Below are 14208 nucleotides of genomic sequence, written 5' to 3'. Positions count from 1 at the left end.
CCGTACTTTTTCCAGTCTCTAGTGCACTTAGTTTTTGCCTTCCTACACCTTTGGGTGAACCAAGGACTCGTTCTGGCCTTCCCATTATTTCTGTTTCCCTTGGGAACAAACCTCTCCTCTGTCTCCTTGCATTTTGTCACATTGTCCATTCCTTTTACTGGTTTTCCTGCCAAATCTCTCTCCCACTGAACGTCTTGCAAGAAGTTCCTCATGCCGTGTAGTCTCCCCTTTTGTTGTTTGGTTTTTCCCTTTCTATTTCTGCTACCCTCTCCACTTGTAGCTCAATTATGTAATTAAAGCACAGAACCACATGAACACTTGCTCCAAGGGGCCTTTCGTATGTGATATCCTCGATGTCCAAACTATTCAAGGTGAATACAAGGTCCAGTCTTGCTGGTTCATCCTCGCCTCTCTGATAGTGTCCCTAACATGTTGGTGCATGAGGTTTTCCAATACTACATGCATCATCTTGGCTCTCCATGTTTCGGGACCCCCATGGGGCTCCAGGTTTTCCCAGTCTGTCTCCTTGTGATTGAAATCACCCATAACTAGAAACTTTGCTCCCCCCATGTGAGCTCTTCTGGCCACCTCGGCTAGTGTGTGTGTGTGTGTGTGTGTGTGTGTGTGTGTGTGTGTGTGTGTGTGTGTGTACTCACCTAATTGTACTCACCTAATTGTGATTACAGGGGGTCGAGACTCAGCTCCTGGCCCCGCCTCTTCACTGATTGCTTCTAGGCCCTCTCTCTGCTTCTTGTTAGGTATTCTACTTCCTGACGACTCTATGACTGAAGAAATACTTCCTAACATCCCTCTGACTCGTCTGAGTCTTCAGCTTCCAATTGTGACTCCTTGTTTCTGTGTCCTCTCTCTGGAACAACCTGTCTCTGTCTACCTTATCTATTCCACGCAGTATTTTGTATGTCGTTATCATGTCTCCCCTGGCCCTCCTGTCCTCCAATGTTGTCAGTTCGATTTCCCTCAACCTTTCTTCTTAGGATATACCCCTGAGCTCCGGAACTAGCCTTGTTGCAAACCTTTGCACTTTCTCTAATTTCTTGACGTTGTCATGTAGGAGGGGGGGTAATGATTAGGGAAATACGGGGGTAAGAGGAGGGAGTCAGTAGGTAGGGGACAGGCGAGGCAGTAGGAGGGATGAGTGCGGAGGTAGGTAGGTAATGTGAGGTCACTGGTGACTACAACTTCACCTCTCATTACTCTACCCTCGCACTACTCACCCTCTCACTACTTTAACTAAACTAATGAATAAAATAACAAATAACGGGGACAGTGAATATTACTATTCTACTCAAACACAGTTTATTATTAAGTCATTGTACAATAATATATTTGGGAACAGGAGAACATTATTGTGGTTTAGATAAATGGGATGGTATGTATAAGCAGTGAGACAGGGAACACAATCAACTTGACCAAAATGAATGTAACTTACAATATAGTTCAGAGGACAGTTCATCACAGGAACTAAGCCACAGGTCCCAAGACCTACACAGCACAAGTACTGCGCCAAGCCAGTACTCTGCCCAATGCCTCCAACAGTCTCCTCCAGAGACTTCAGCAGCCTTCTCCCGAGCCCTGCTTCCCAGCAGCAGCTCCGCTCAAAGTCTCTGCTCAGGAGCTCTGCACCCCAGCAGCAGCTCCGCTCGAATCTCCTGATAATGCTCTTCCTTGGGCTTTTATGGTGGTCCAAGACCCTCCACAATGAGGTGTGCACACGTGGTGTTGATCTGACGCCGAGGTCTGACGCCGTCCAGAACAAAAGACCTCAGTCTTAAGCCGAAAAGGCGTGGCTCTGACAGACATTTGCCAAGGCAAGGTGGCCATATAATTAGTTAAATTAGGTCTCCCCAGAGACCTCACAAGCCCAGCCGAACTACATCACAACGTGTTTGACCAGGTGTGGATTCCAAACTGGTGCTGCATACTCCAGTATGGGCCTGATGTTCACGGTGTACAGTGTCTTGAACGATTCCTTACTAAGGTATCGGATCGCTATTCTCAGGTTTGCCAGGCGCCCATATGCTGCAGCAGTTAGCTGGTTGATGTGTGCTTCCGGAGACATGCTCGGTGTTATGGTAACCCCAAGATCTTTCTCCTTGAGCGAGATTTGCAGTCCTTGGCCACCTAGTCTATACTCTGTCTGCAGTCTTCTTTGGCCTTCTCCGATATAACTGATGCTTATCTATTTGAATTCTCACCCTTAGCTTCACGTGTGGGACCCCGCTAGTCACAGGCGCCCACTCTGACACCTCGTCACGTACCGTCACTCGTTGTTTCCTTCCTGTCATTTATTCTCTGATCCATTGCAGTGCTCTTGTTATTCCTGCCTGCTTCTCTAGCTTTTACACCACTAATCTCTTGTGCGGAACTGTGTCGATAGCCTTCATACAGCCCAAGAAAATGCGCTCTACTCATCCCTCTTTGCTGTATAGCCCTTGTGGCTTAGCGCTTCTTTTTGATAATAATAATAATAATAATAATAATAATAATAATCTCTCTCTCTCTCTCTCTCTCTCTCTCTCTCTCTCTCTCTCTCTCGTACTTTTGTCATCTTGTCGTAAACTCCAGTAGATTTGTGACACAGGATTTCCCCTCTCTGAAACCATGCTGTGTGTGTGTGTGTGTGTGTGTGTGTGTGTGTGTGTGTGTGTGTGTGTATGTGTATGTGTGTTTGTGTGTGTGTGTGTGTGTGTGTGTGTGTGTGTGTACATGTTCGAGTGTAAGTTGATGTGTGTGCGTTTACGTGTATGTTATTGTGTGTGCATCTGTGTGTATTCACCTGTGTGATCAAGTCACAGCTCCTGGCTCCGCCTCTTTGCTGGTCGCTACTAGGTTCACTTCCTGCTACAAGAGCCTTGTCGTACCTCTTCTTAATGCTATGTATGGATCCTGCCTCTACCACTTCACTACAGATTGTTCCACTTCTTGATAACTCTAAGGCTAAAGAAATACTTCCTAACATCCCTCTGACTCGTTTGAGTTTTCAACTTTCAGTTGTGCCCTCTTGTTCGTATTTCCCCTTTCTGAAACATTCTGTCCCTGTTCACCTTGTCATTTCCTCTCATCATTTTGTACGTCGTTATCATATCACTTCTATCCCTCCTGTTCTCCAGTGTCATTAGGTTGAGTTCTCTTATCCTCTCCTCATAGTAAGTATGTTTATATACCCCTAAGTTCCGGGACCAGTTTTGTTGCAAATTTCTGCACTTTCTCTAGTTTCTTGATGTGCTTGACCAGGTGTGGGTTCCACTGGTGTTGCATACACAGTAATGAATACAGTGTACAGTGAATAATTCCTTAGCTGTCGAAAAGCTGTTCTCAGAATTTCCGGACGCACATTTACTGTAATAACTATTTGGTTGATTTATGTCTCAGAGGATATTCTCTTTATGATTCTCACCCAAAATTCCTGTTTGAGTGAAGTTTGCAGGTTTTGCCCATTCCCGAGCCTGTACACTGTCTGTCTTCTTTGTCCCTCCCCAAGCTTCATAACTTTGCACCGGTGGGATTAAACTCCAGGAGCCATTTGTCGAACCAGGCTCGTAGCCTGTCCAGATCCCTTTGCAACCATTTTCGGTACTCGTCCACTTAGATTTTCCTCAGTAATTTAACGTCAACTATGAACAGGGATGCCTCTGACTCTATCCCTTCAGTCCAAGGAGTCAGCCTTGCAGAATCCCACTCAACACAAGTGCCCACTTAAACACCTCACGGGACCACCACTCGTTATTTCCTTCCTGCCAGGCATTCCCTGATCTATTACAGTACTTTTCCTGTTATTCCTGCCTGCTCCTCTAGCTTTTGTATCACTCTCTTGTGCGGTGTTGTGTGGAAAACCTTCTTATAGTCCAATAAAATGCAATGTTCCCATCTCCCTCTCTCCTGTTTTACTTTTGTTGCCTTGTAGAACTCCAGTAGGTTTGCAACACAGGATTTTCCATCCCTGAAGCTGTAATGGTTGTCATGCACGAGCCCATTCCTTTCTAGGTGCTCCACCACTCTTCTCTATGACTTTACATTCTCTACATGTCAGTGACACTGGTCTGTAGTTGAATGGTGCGTGTCTGTCTTAAAAATTGGTACTTTCATTTGCTGTCTTCCACACCTGTGACAGTCGCCCTGTTTCAATAGACTTATTGAAGATTGTTGCTAACGGCACGCACATAGTGCCTCGCAGGACGCACATAGAGATATTAACTGCCTTTGAGGTATCTAACTCACATAGCAATTTCTTCTCCTCAGTTGTATGTATTGTGTCCAGTAGTTGCTGGTGCACTCGCCTGCCTCGCATTGCTGGAAGCCTTTCTGTCTCTAAGAATATCTCCTTAAATCTCGTGCTGAGCACTATACAGACTTCCTGGTCTTCTCTTGTGAACTTCCCACCATATTTCTTCAATCTGATTACTTGGTCCCTGGCTGTTGTCTTCCTCCTGATGTGCCTATTTAACAACTTTCAGTCAAATTTGGCTGTCCTCCCGAGGCTGAGCTTCCATGCTTCTCGATACATGTTCTCTCCTTCCTGCCTCTGGCGTCTTTGTGCCTTCTCAATTGCTCCCCTTCCTTGTTCTCTCCGGATAAAGGCATACCTGGTTATATTCTGTTTCCTTAACTTTGGTTTCTGCTTCATTATTTTGTCTTGTATTATTTCTGCCATGAGGGTCAAGTTGTGTGTGTGTGTGTGTGTGTGTGTGTGTGTGTGTGTGTGTGTGTGTGTGTGTGTACTCACCTAGTTGTACTCACCTCGTTGAGGTTGCAGGGGTCGAGTCCAAGCTCCTGGCCCCGCCTCTTCACTGGTCGCTACTAGGTCACTCTCCCTGAACCATGAGCTTTATCGTACCTCTGCTTAAAGCTATGTATGGATCCTGCCTCCACTACATCGCTTCCCAAACTATTCCACTTCCTGACTACTCTGTGGCTGAAGAAATACTTCCTAACATCCCTTTGATTCATCTGTGTCTTCAGCTTCCAACTGTGTCCCCGTGTTGCTGTGTCCAGTCTCTGGAACATCCTGTCTTTGTCCATTTTGTCAATTCCTCTCGGTATTTTGTAAGTCGTTATCATGATCCCCCCTATCTCTCCTGTCCTCCAGTGTCGTCAGGTCAATTTCCCTTAACCTCTCCTGGTAGGACATACCTCTTAACTCTGGGACTAGTCTTGTTGCAAACCTTTGCACTTTCTCTAGTTTCTTTACATGCTTGGCTAGGTGTGGGTTCCAAACTGGTGCCGCATATTCCAATATGGGCCTAACGTACACGGTGTACAGAATCTTGAACGATTCCTTATTAAGATGTCGGAATGCTGTTCTGAGGTTTGCCAGGCGCCCATATGCTCCAGCAGTTATTTGGAGATGTGCCTGGTGTTATACTCACCCCAAGATCTTTTTCCTTGAGTGGTGTTTGTAGTCTCTGGCCCCCTAGACTGTACTCCGTCTGCGGTCTTCTTTGCCCTTTCCCAATCCTCATGACTTTGCACTTGGTGGGATTGAACTCCAGGAGCCAGTTGCTGGACCAGGTCTGCAGCCTGTCCAGATCCCTTTGTAGTTCTGCCTGGTCTTCAATCGAATGAATTCTTCTCATCAACTTCACGTCATCTGCAAACAGGGACACCTCGGAGTTTATTCCTTCCGTCATGTCGTTCACAAATACCGGAAAGAGCACTGGTCCTAGGACTGACCCCTGTGGGACCCCGCTGGTCACAGGTGCCCACTCTGACACCTCGCCACGTACCATTACTCGCTGCTGTCTTCCTGACAAGTATTCCCTGATCCATTGCAGTGCCTTCCCTGTTATCCCTGCTTGGTTCTCCAGTTTTTGCATTAATCTCTTGTGTGGTACTGTGTCAAACGCCTTCTTGCAGTCCAAGAAAATGCAATCCACCCACCCCTCTCTCTTGTCTTACTGCTGTCACCATGTCATAGAACTCCAGTAGGTTTGTGACACAGGATTTCCCGTCCCTGGAACCATGTTGGCTGCTATTGATGAGATCATTCCTTTCTAGGTGTTCCACCACTCTTCTCCTGATAATCTTCTCCATGACTTTGCATAATGTACATGTCAGTGACACTGGTCTGTAGTTTAGTGCTTCATGTCTGTCTTCTATGCCTCAGGCAATCTCCCTGTTTGGTGTGTGCATGCATGTGTGGGTATGTGCATGTGTGTGGGGGGATCACTTTATGTAATCGAAGGTCCTGCCTCAAAGACTCCAACCATCCATCTGAAGGGTTTAAATTCTCTCTCTCGTTTTATTCCTAGCTAATATATATATATTTCATATGTATTAATACTGACCATACTGACTAAATTAAGCATTAGTGCACACAGAATCTTCTAAAAACACCTGTATATACGCCACAACTGCTTCTTAATGTTCTCTTACTAAAGCACTAATTATTCTATGCATTGCTATCTAGGTAGAGAGAGAGAGAGAGAGAGAGAGGGAGGGAGGGAGGCAGGTACGTCTTTTAACACGCAGTTAAGGCAGGTACGTAAAGTTGGCACTGACCTAAACTGTTCCCACATACAGTATCTAGCATGTCAAAGCAAGGAGTCGTGGCAGTGCTGTTGAACACTGCTGGGTACCGACTTGATGTCGTAATCTAGCATGCCAGAGCAAGGAGTCGTGGCAGTGCTGTTGAACACTGCTGGGTACCGTCTTGATGTCGTAATCTAGCATGCCAGAGCAAGGAGTCGTGGCAGTGCTGTTAAACACTGCTGGGTACCGTCTTGATGTCGGACAGTTGCATGGCAAATGTCTCACAATATTCGCAGTTTACTGTATTCACTCGTCACTCACTACACGACCAAGATATTTCAAATTTCAGTGTCCGGATATTCACACTTCTTCCCTTATTTCGTACACACAAACCTTGTTGTCGTCAACAAAAGAATGTCTAAAGCTGATGTTTCATGGCAATTTTTTTCTTCATGTCTGTTTTATTTTCTTGATCACTCACTAAGCTAACTTATCATTTCTTCAAGACCATCTCTATCTGGATATTCACACTTATAGCTCTATTTTAGGGTCACGCCTTATTCTGTTGATATTTCTGTACTTATGCTCTACTTGTGGCAACACAGGTGCCTGACACTAGGCCGGGATGACCCTCACAGCTTTCAGCAATTACCGAATTTTTGCATATTGTGGGAACTTTGTTACACGCTTGTGGGATTGTTCACTGGGTTGTGGGATTGTTCACTGGCTTGTGGGATTGTTCACTTGCTTGTGGGATTGTTCACTGGCTTGTGGGATTGTTCACTTGCTTGTGGGATTGTTCACTGGCTTGTGGGATTGTTTACTTGCTTGTGGGATTGTTTACTTGCTCGTGGGATTGTTCACGTGCTTGTAGGATTGTTCACTTGCTTGTGGGATTGTTCACTTGCTTGTGGGATTGTTCACTGGCTTGTGGGATTGTTCATCTGCTTGTGGGATAGTTCACTTGCTTGTGGGATTGTTGACTGGCTTGTGTGATTATTCACTGGCTTGTGGGATTATTCACCTGCTTGTGGGATTGTTCACTTGCATGTAGGATTGTTCACTTACATGTGGGATTGTTCACTTGCCTGTGGGATTGTTCACTTGCCTGTGGGATTGTTCACTTGCTTGTGGGATTGTTCACTGGCTTGTGGGATTGTTTACTTGCTTGTGGGATTGTTTACTTGCTTGTGGGATTGTTCACGTGCTTGTGGGATTGTTCACTTGCTTGTGGGATTGTTTACTTGCTTGTGGGATTGTTCACTGACTTGTGAGATTGTTCACCTGCTTGTGGGATAGTTCACTTGCTTGTGGGATTGTTGACTGGCTTGTGGGATTGTTCACTGGCTTGTGGGATTGTTCACCTGCTTGTGGGATTGTTCACTTGCATGTAGGATTGTTCACTTGCATGTGGGATTGTTCACTTGCGTGTGGGATTGTTCACTTGCTTGTGGGATTGTTCATTTCCTTGTGGGATTGCTCACTTGATTGTGGGATTGTTCACTTGTTTGTGGGATTGTTCACTTGCTTGTGGGATTGTTCACTTGCTTATAGGATTGTTCACTTGCGTGTGGGATTGTTCACTTGCTTGTGGAATTGTTCATTTCCTTGTGGGATTATATTGTGATTGTTCACTTGCTTGTGGGATTGTTCACTTGTTTGTGGGATTGTTCATTGGCTTGTGGGATTGTTCACTTGCTTGTAGGATTGTTCACTTGCTTGTGGAATTGTTCAAGTGCTTATGGGATTGTTCACTTGCTTGTGGGATTGTTCACGTGCTTGTGGGATTGTTCACTTGCTTGTGGGATTGTTCACTTGTGTGTGTAATTGTTCACTGGTTCGTGTAATTGTTCACTTCCTTGTGGGATTGTTCGCTTGCTTGTGGGATTGTTCACTTGCTTGTGGGATTGTTCACTTGTTTGTGGGATTGTTCACTTGCTTGTGGGATTGTTCACTTGCTTGTGGGATTGTTCACTTGCTTGTGGGATTGTTCACTTGTGGGATTGTTCACTTGCTTATAGGATATTTCACGTGCTTGTGGGATTGTTCACCTGCTTGTGGGATTGTTCACTTGCTTGTGGGATTGTTCACTGGCTTGTGTAATTGTTCACTTGCTTGTGGGATTGTTCACTTGCTTGTGGGATTGTTCACTTGCTTATGGGATTCTTCACTGGCTTGTGGGATTGTTCACTGGCTTGTGGGATTGTTCACTTGCATGTGAGATTGTTCACTTGCTTGTGGGATTCACTTGTTTGTGGGATTGTTCACTTGCTTGTGGGATTGTTCACTTGTTGTGGGATTGTTCACTTGCTCCTGGGATTGTTCACTTGCTTGTGGAATTGTTTACTTGTGGGATTCTTCACTTGCTTGTGGGATTGTTCACCTGCTTGTGGGATTGTTCACCTGCTTGTGGGATTGTTCATTTGCTTCTAGGATTGTTCGCTTGCTTGTGGGATTGTTTACTTGTTTGTGGGATTGTTCACGTGCTTGTGGGATTGTTCGCTTGCTTGTGGGATTGTTCACTTGCTTGTGGGATTGTTCACCTGCTTGTGGGATTGTTCATTTGCTTGTGGGATTGTTCACCTGCTTGTGGGATTGTTCACCTGCTTGTGGGATTGTTCATTTGCTTGTTGGATTGTTCACTTGCTTGTGGTATTGTTCACCTGCTTGTGGAATTGTTCATTTCCTTGTGGGATTGCTCACTTGCTTGTGGGATTGTTCACTTGCTTGTGGGATTGTTCACTTGCTTGTGGATTGTTCATTTGCTTGTGGGATTGTTCACTTGCTTGTGGGATTGTTCACTTGCTTGTGGGATTGTTCACTTGCTTGTGGGATTGTTCCCATGCATGTGGGATTGTTCACTTGCTTGTGGGATTGTTCATTGGCTTGTGGGATTGTTCACTTGCTTGTAGGATTGTTCACTTGTGGAATTGTTCAAGTGCTTGTGGGAATGTTCACTTGCTTGTGGGATTGTTCACGTGCTTGTATGATTGTTCACTTGCTTGTGGGATTGTTCACTTGCTTGTGGGATTGTTCACTTGCTTGTGGGATTGTTCACTTGCTTATAGGATTATTCACTTGCATGTGGGATTGTTCACTTTCTTGTGGGATTTTTCGCTTGCTTGTGGGATTGTTCACTTGCTTGTGGAATTGTTCACTTGCTTGTGGGATTGTTCACTTGCTTATAGGATTATTCACTTGCATGTGGGATTGTTCACTTTCTTGTGGGATTTTTCGCTTGCTTGTGGGATTGTTCACTTGCTTGTGGGATTGTTCACTTGCTTGTGGGATTATTCACTTGCTTGTGGGATTGTTCACTTGCATGTGGGATTGTTCACTTGCTTGTGGGATTGTTCACTTACTTGTGGGATTGTTCACTTGCTTGTGGGATATTTCACGTGCTTGTGGGATTGTTCACCTGCTTGAGGGATTGTTCACTTGCTTGTGGGATTGTTCACTTTCTTGTGTAATTGTTCACTTGCTTGTGGGATTGTTCAATTGCTTGTGGGATTGTTCACTGGCTTGTGGGATTCTTCACTGGCTTGTGGGATTCTTCACTGGCTTGTGGCATTCTTCACTGGCTTGTGGGATTGTTCACTTGCTTGTGGGATTGCTCACTTGCTTGTGGGATTGTTCACTTGCTTGTGGGATTGTTCACTTGCTTGTGGGATTGTTCACTTGCATGTGTGATTGTTCACTTGCATGTGAGATTGTTCACTTGCTTGTGGGATTCACTTGTTTGTGGTATGGTTCACTTGCTTGTGGGATTGTTCACTTGCTTGTGGGATTCACTTGTTTGTGGGATTGTTCACTTGCTTGTGGGATTGTTCACTTGCTTGTGGGATTGTTTACTTGCTTGTGGGATTGTTCACTTGCTTGTGGGATTGTTCACCTGCTTGTGGGATTGTTCACTTGTGGGATTGTTCACTTGTGGGATTGTTCACCTGCTTGTGGGATTGTTCATTTGCTTGTGGGATTGTTCACTTGCTTGTGGAATTGTTCACCTGCTTGTGGGATTGTTCATTTGCTTTTGGGATTGTTCACTTGCTTGTGGGATTGTTCACCTGCTTGTGGGATTGTTCATTTGCTTGTGGGATTGTTCACTTGCTTGTGGGATTGTTCACCTGCTTGTGGGATTGTTCATTTGCTTGTGGGATTGTTCACTTGCTTTTGGGATTGTTCACCTGCTTGTGGGATTGTTCATTTGCTTGTGGGATTGTTCACTTGCTTGTGGGGGTGTTCACCTGCTTGTGGGATTGTTCATTTGCTTGTGGGATTGTTCACTTGCTTGTGGGATTGTTCACCTGCTTGTGGGATTGTTCATTTGCTTGTGTTAGTCACCTTACACCTGCTGCCTCCTGTTTACCTGGCATTAAGTAGGTACCTGGATGAGTCACCTTACGCCTGTTGTCCCATGTTCACCTACTAGTACCTGCGCGTTATTCGCCTTTCGCCTGCTGTCCCCTGTTCGCCTAGCAGTAGGTAGGTACCTTGGTGTTAGTCACCTTGCACCTGCTGTCCACTGTTCACTTGCTTGTGGGATTCACTTGTTTGTGGGATGGTTCACTTGCTTGTGGGATTGTTCACTTGCTTGTGGGATTCACTTGTTTGTGGGATTGTTCACTTGCTTGTGGGAGTGTTCACTTGCTTGTGGGATTGTTCACTTGCTTGTGGGATTCTTCACGTGCTTGTGGGATTGTTTACTTGTTTGTGGGATTGTTCACGTGCTTGTGGGATTGTTCGCTTGCTTGTGGGATTGTTCACTTGCTTGTGGGATTGTTTACTTGCTCGTGGGATTGTTCACGTGCTTGTAGGATTGTTCACTTGCTTGTGGGATTGTTCACTTGCTTGTGGGATTGTTCACTGGCTTGTGGGATTGTTCATCTGCTTGTGGGATAGTTCACTTGCTTGTGGGATTGTTGACTGGCTTGTGGGATTGTTCACTGGCTTGTGGGATTGTTCACCTGCTTGTGGGATTGTTCACTTGCATGTAGGATTGTTCACTTACATGTGGGATTGTTCACTTGCCTGTGGGATTGTTCACTTGCTTGTGGGATTGTTCACTGGCTTGTGGGATTGTTTACTTGCTTGTGGGATTGTTTACTTGCTTGTAGGATTGTTTACTTGCTTGTGGGATTGTTCACGTGCTTGTGGGATTGTTCACTTGCTTGTGGGATTGTTTACTTGCTTGTGGGATTGTTCACTGGCTTGTGGGATTGTTCACCTGCTTGTGGGATAGTTCACTTGCTTGTGGGATTGTTGACTGGCTTGTGGGATTGTTCACTGGCTTGTGGGATTGTTCACCTGCTTGTGGGATTATTCACTTGCATGTAGGATTGTTCACTTGCATGTGGGATTGTTCACTTGCGTGTGGGATTGTTCACTTGCTTGTGGGATTGTTCATTTCCTTGTGGGATTGCTCACTTGATTGTGGGATTGTTCACTTGCTTGTGGGATTGTTCACTTGTTTGTGGGATTGTTCACTTGCTTGTGGGATTGTTCACTTATAGGATTGTTCACTTGCATGTGGGATTGTTCACTTTCTTGTGGGATTGTTCATTGGCTTGTGGGATTATTCACTTGCTTGTAGGATTGTTCACTTGCTTGTGGAATTGTTCAAGTGCTTATGGGATTGTTCACTTGCTTGTGGGATTGTTCACGTGCTTGTGGGATTGTTCACTTGCTTGTGGGATTGTTCACTGGTGTGTGTAATTGTTCCCTGGTTCGTGTAATTGTTCACTTGCTTGTGGGATTGTTCGCTTGCTTGTGGGATTGTTCACTTGCTTGTGGGATTGTTCACTTGTTTGTGGGATTGTTCACTTGCTTGTGGGATTCTTCACTTGCTTGTGGGATTGTTCACTTGCTTGTGGGATTGTTCACTTGCTTGTAGGATATTTCACGTGCTTGTGGGATTGTTCACCTGCTTGTGGGATTGTTCACTTGCTTGTGGGATTGTTCACTGGCTTGTGTAATTGTTCACTTGCTTGTGGGATTGTTCACTTGCTTGTGGGATTGTTCACTTGCTTATGGGATTCTTCACTGGCTTGTGGGATTGTTCACTGGCTTGTGGGATTGTTCACTTGCATGTGAGATTGTTCACTTGCTTGCGGGATTCACTTGTTTGTGGGATTGTTCACTTGCTTGTGGGATTGTTCACTTGTGGAATTGTTCACTTGCTCCTGGGATTGTTCACTTGCTTGTGGGATTGTTTACTTGTGGGATTCTTCACTTGCTTGTGGGATTGTTCACCTGCTTGTGGCTTGGAGTGGATTGTCTTTGGCTCTGTGACTGTTCACCTGCTTGCAGGACTGTTCACTCAGGAATTGTCTCGCGCTTGTGGAATATCTCACTGCTTGGTGACTGTTCACGCAAGCCTGTGCTGATTGTTCACCTGTTTGTGGATTGTTCACTCTGCTTCTGGGTGGATTGTTCACTGGTTTACAGGATTATCTCATCATACGTGGGATCGTTCACCTCTGTGATTTTTCGTTTGGCTTGTGGGATTGTTCACTTGCTTGTAGGATTGTTCACTTGTGGAATTGTTCAAGTGCTTGTGGGAATGTTCACTTGCTTGTGGGATTGTTCACGTGCTTGTATGATTGTTCACTTGCTTGTGGGATTGTTCACTTGCTTGTGGGATTGTTCACTTGCTTGTGGGATTGTTCACTGGTTTGTGTAATTGTTCACTGGTTTGTGTAATTGTTCACTTGCTTGTGGGATTTTTCGCTTGCTTGTGGGATTGTTCACTTGCTTGTGGGATTGTTCACTTGCTTGTGGGATTATTCACTTGCTTGTGGGATTGTTCACTTGCATGTGGGATTGTTTACTTGCTTGTGGGATTGTTCACTTGCTTGTGGGATTGTTCAATTGCTTGTGGGATTGTTCACTTGCTTGTGGGATTCACTTGTTTGTGGGATTGTTCACTTGCTTGTGGGATTGTTCACTTGCTTGTGGGATTGTTTACTTGCTTGTGGGATTGTTCACTTGCTTGTGGGATTGTTCACCTGCTTGTGGGATTGTTCACTTGCTTGTGGGATTGTTCACTGGCTTGTGGGATTCTTCACTGGCTTGTGGGATTCTTCACTGGCTTGTGGCATTCTTCACTGGCTTGTGGGATTGTTCACTTGCTTGTGGGATTGCTCACTTGCTTGTGGGATTGTTCACTTGCTTGTGGGATTGTTCACTTGCTTGTGGGATTGTTCACTTGCATGTGTGATTGTTCACTTGCATGTGAGAGTGTTCACTTGCTTGTGGGATTCACTTGTTTGTGGGATGGTTCACTTGCTTGTGGGATTGTTCACTTGCTTGTGGGATTCACTTGTTTGATTGTTCACTTGCTTGTGGAATTGTTCACTTGCTTGTGGGATTGTTCACCTGCTTGTGGGATTGTTCACTTGTGGGATTGTTCACTTGCTTGTGGGATTGTTCACCTGCTTGTGGGATTGTTCATTTGCTTGTGGGATTGTTCACTTGCTTGTGGGATTGTTCACCTGCTTGTGGGATTGTTCATTTGCTTGTGGGATTGTTCACTTGCTTGTGGGATTGTTCACCTGCTTGTGGGATTGTTCATTTGCTTGTGGGATTGTTCACTTGCTTTTGGGATTGTTCACCTGCTTGTGGGATTGTTCATTTGCTTGTGGGATTGTTCACTTGCTTGTGGGGGTGTTCACCTGCTTGTGGGATTGTTCATTTGCTTGTGTTAGTCACCTTACACCTGCT

This window comes from Cherax quadricarinatus, chromosome 44, assembly GCF_038502225.1.
Source record: "Cherax quadricarinatus isolate ZL_2023a chromosome 44, ASM3850222v1, whole genome shotgun sequence".
NCBI classification, from domain to species: domain Eukaryota; kingdom Metazoa; phylum Arthropoda; class Malacostraca; order Decapoda; family Parastacidae; genus Cherax; species Cherax quadricarinatus.
Note: the sequence above shows the minus strand (reverse complement) of the source record.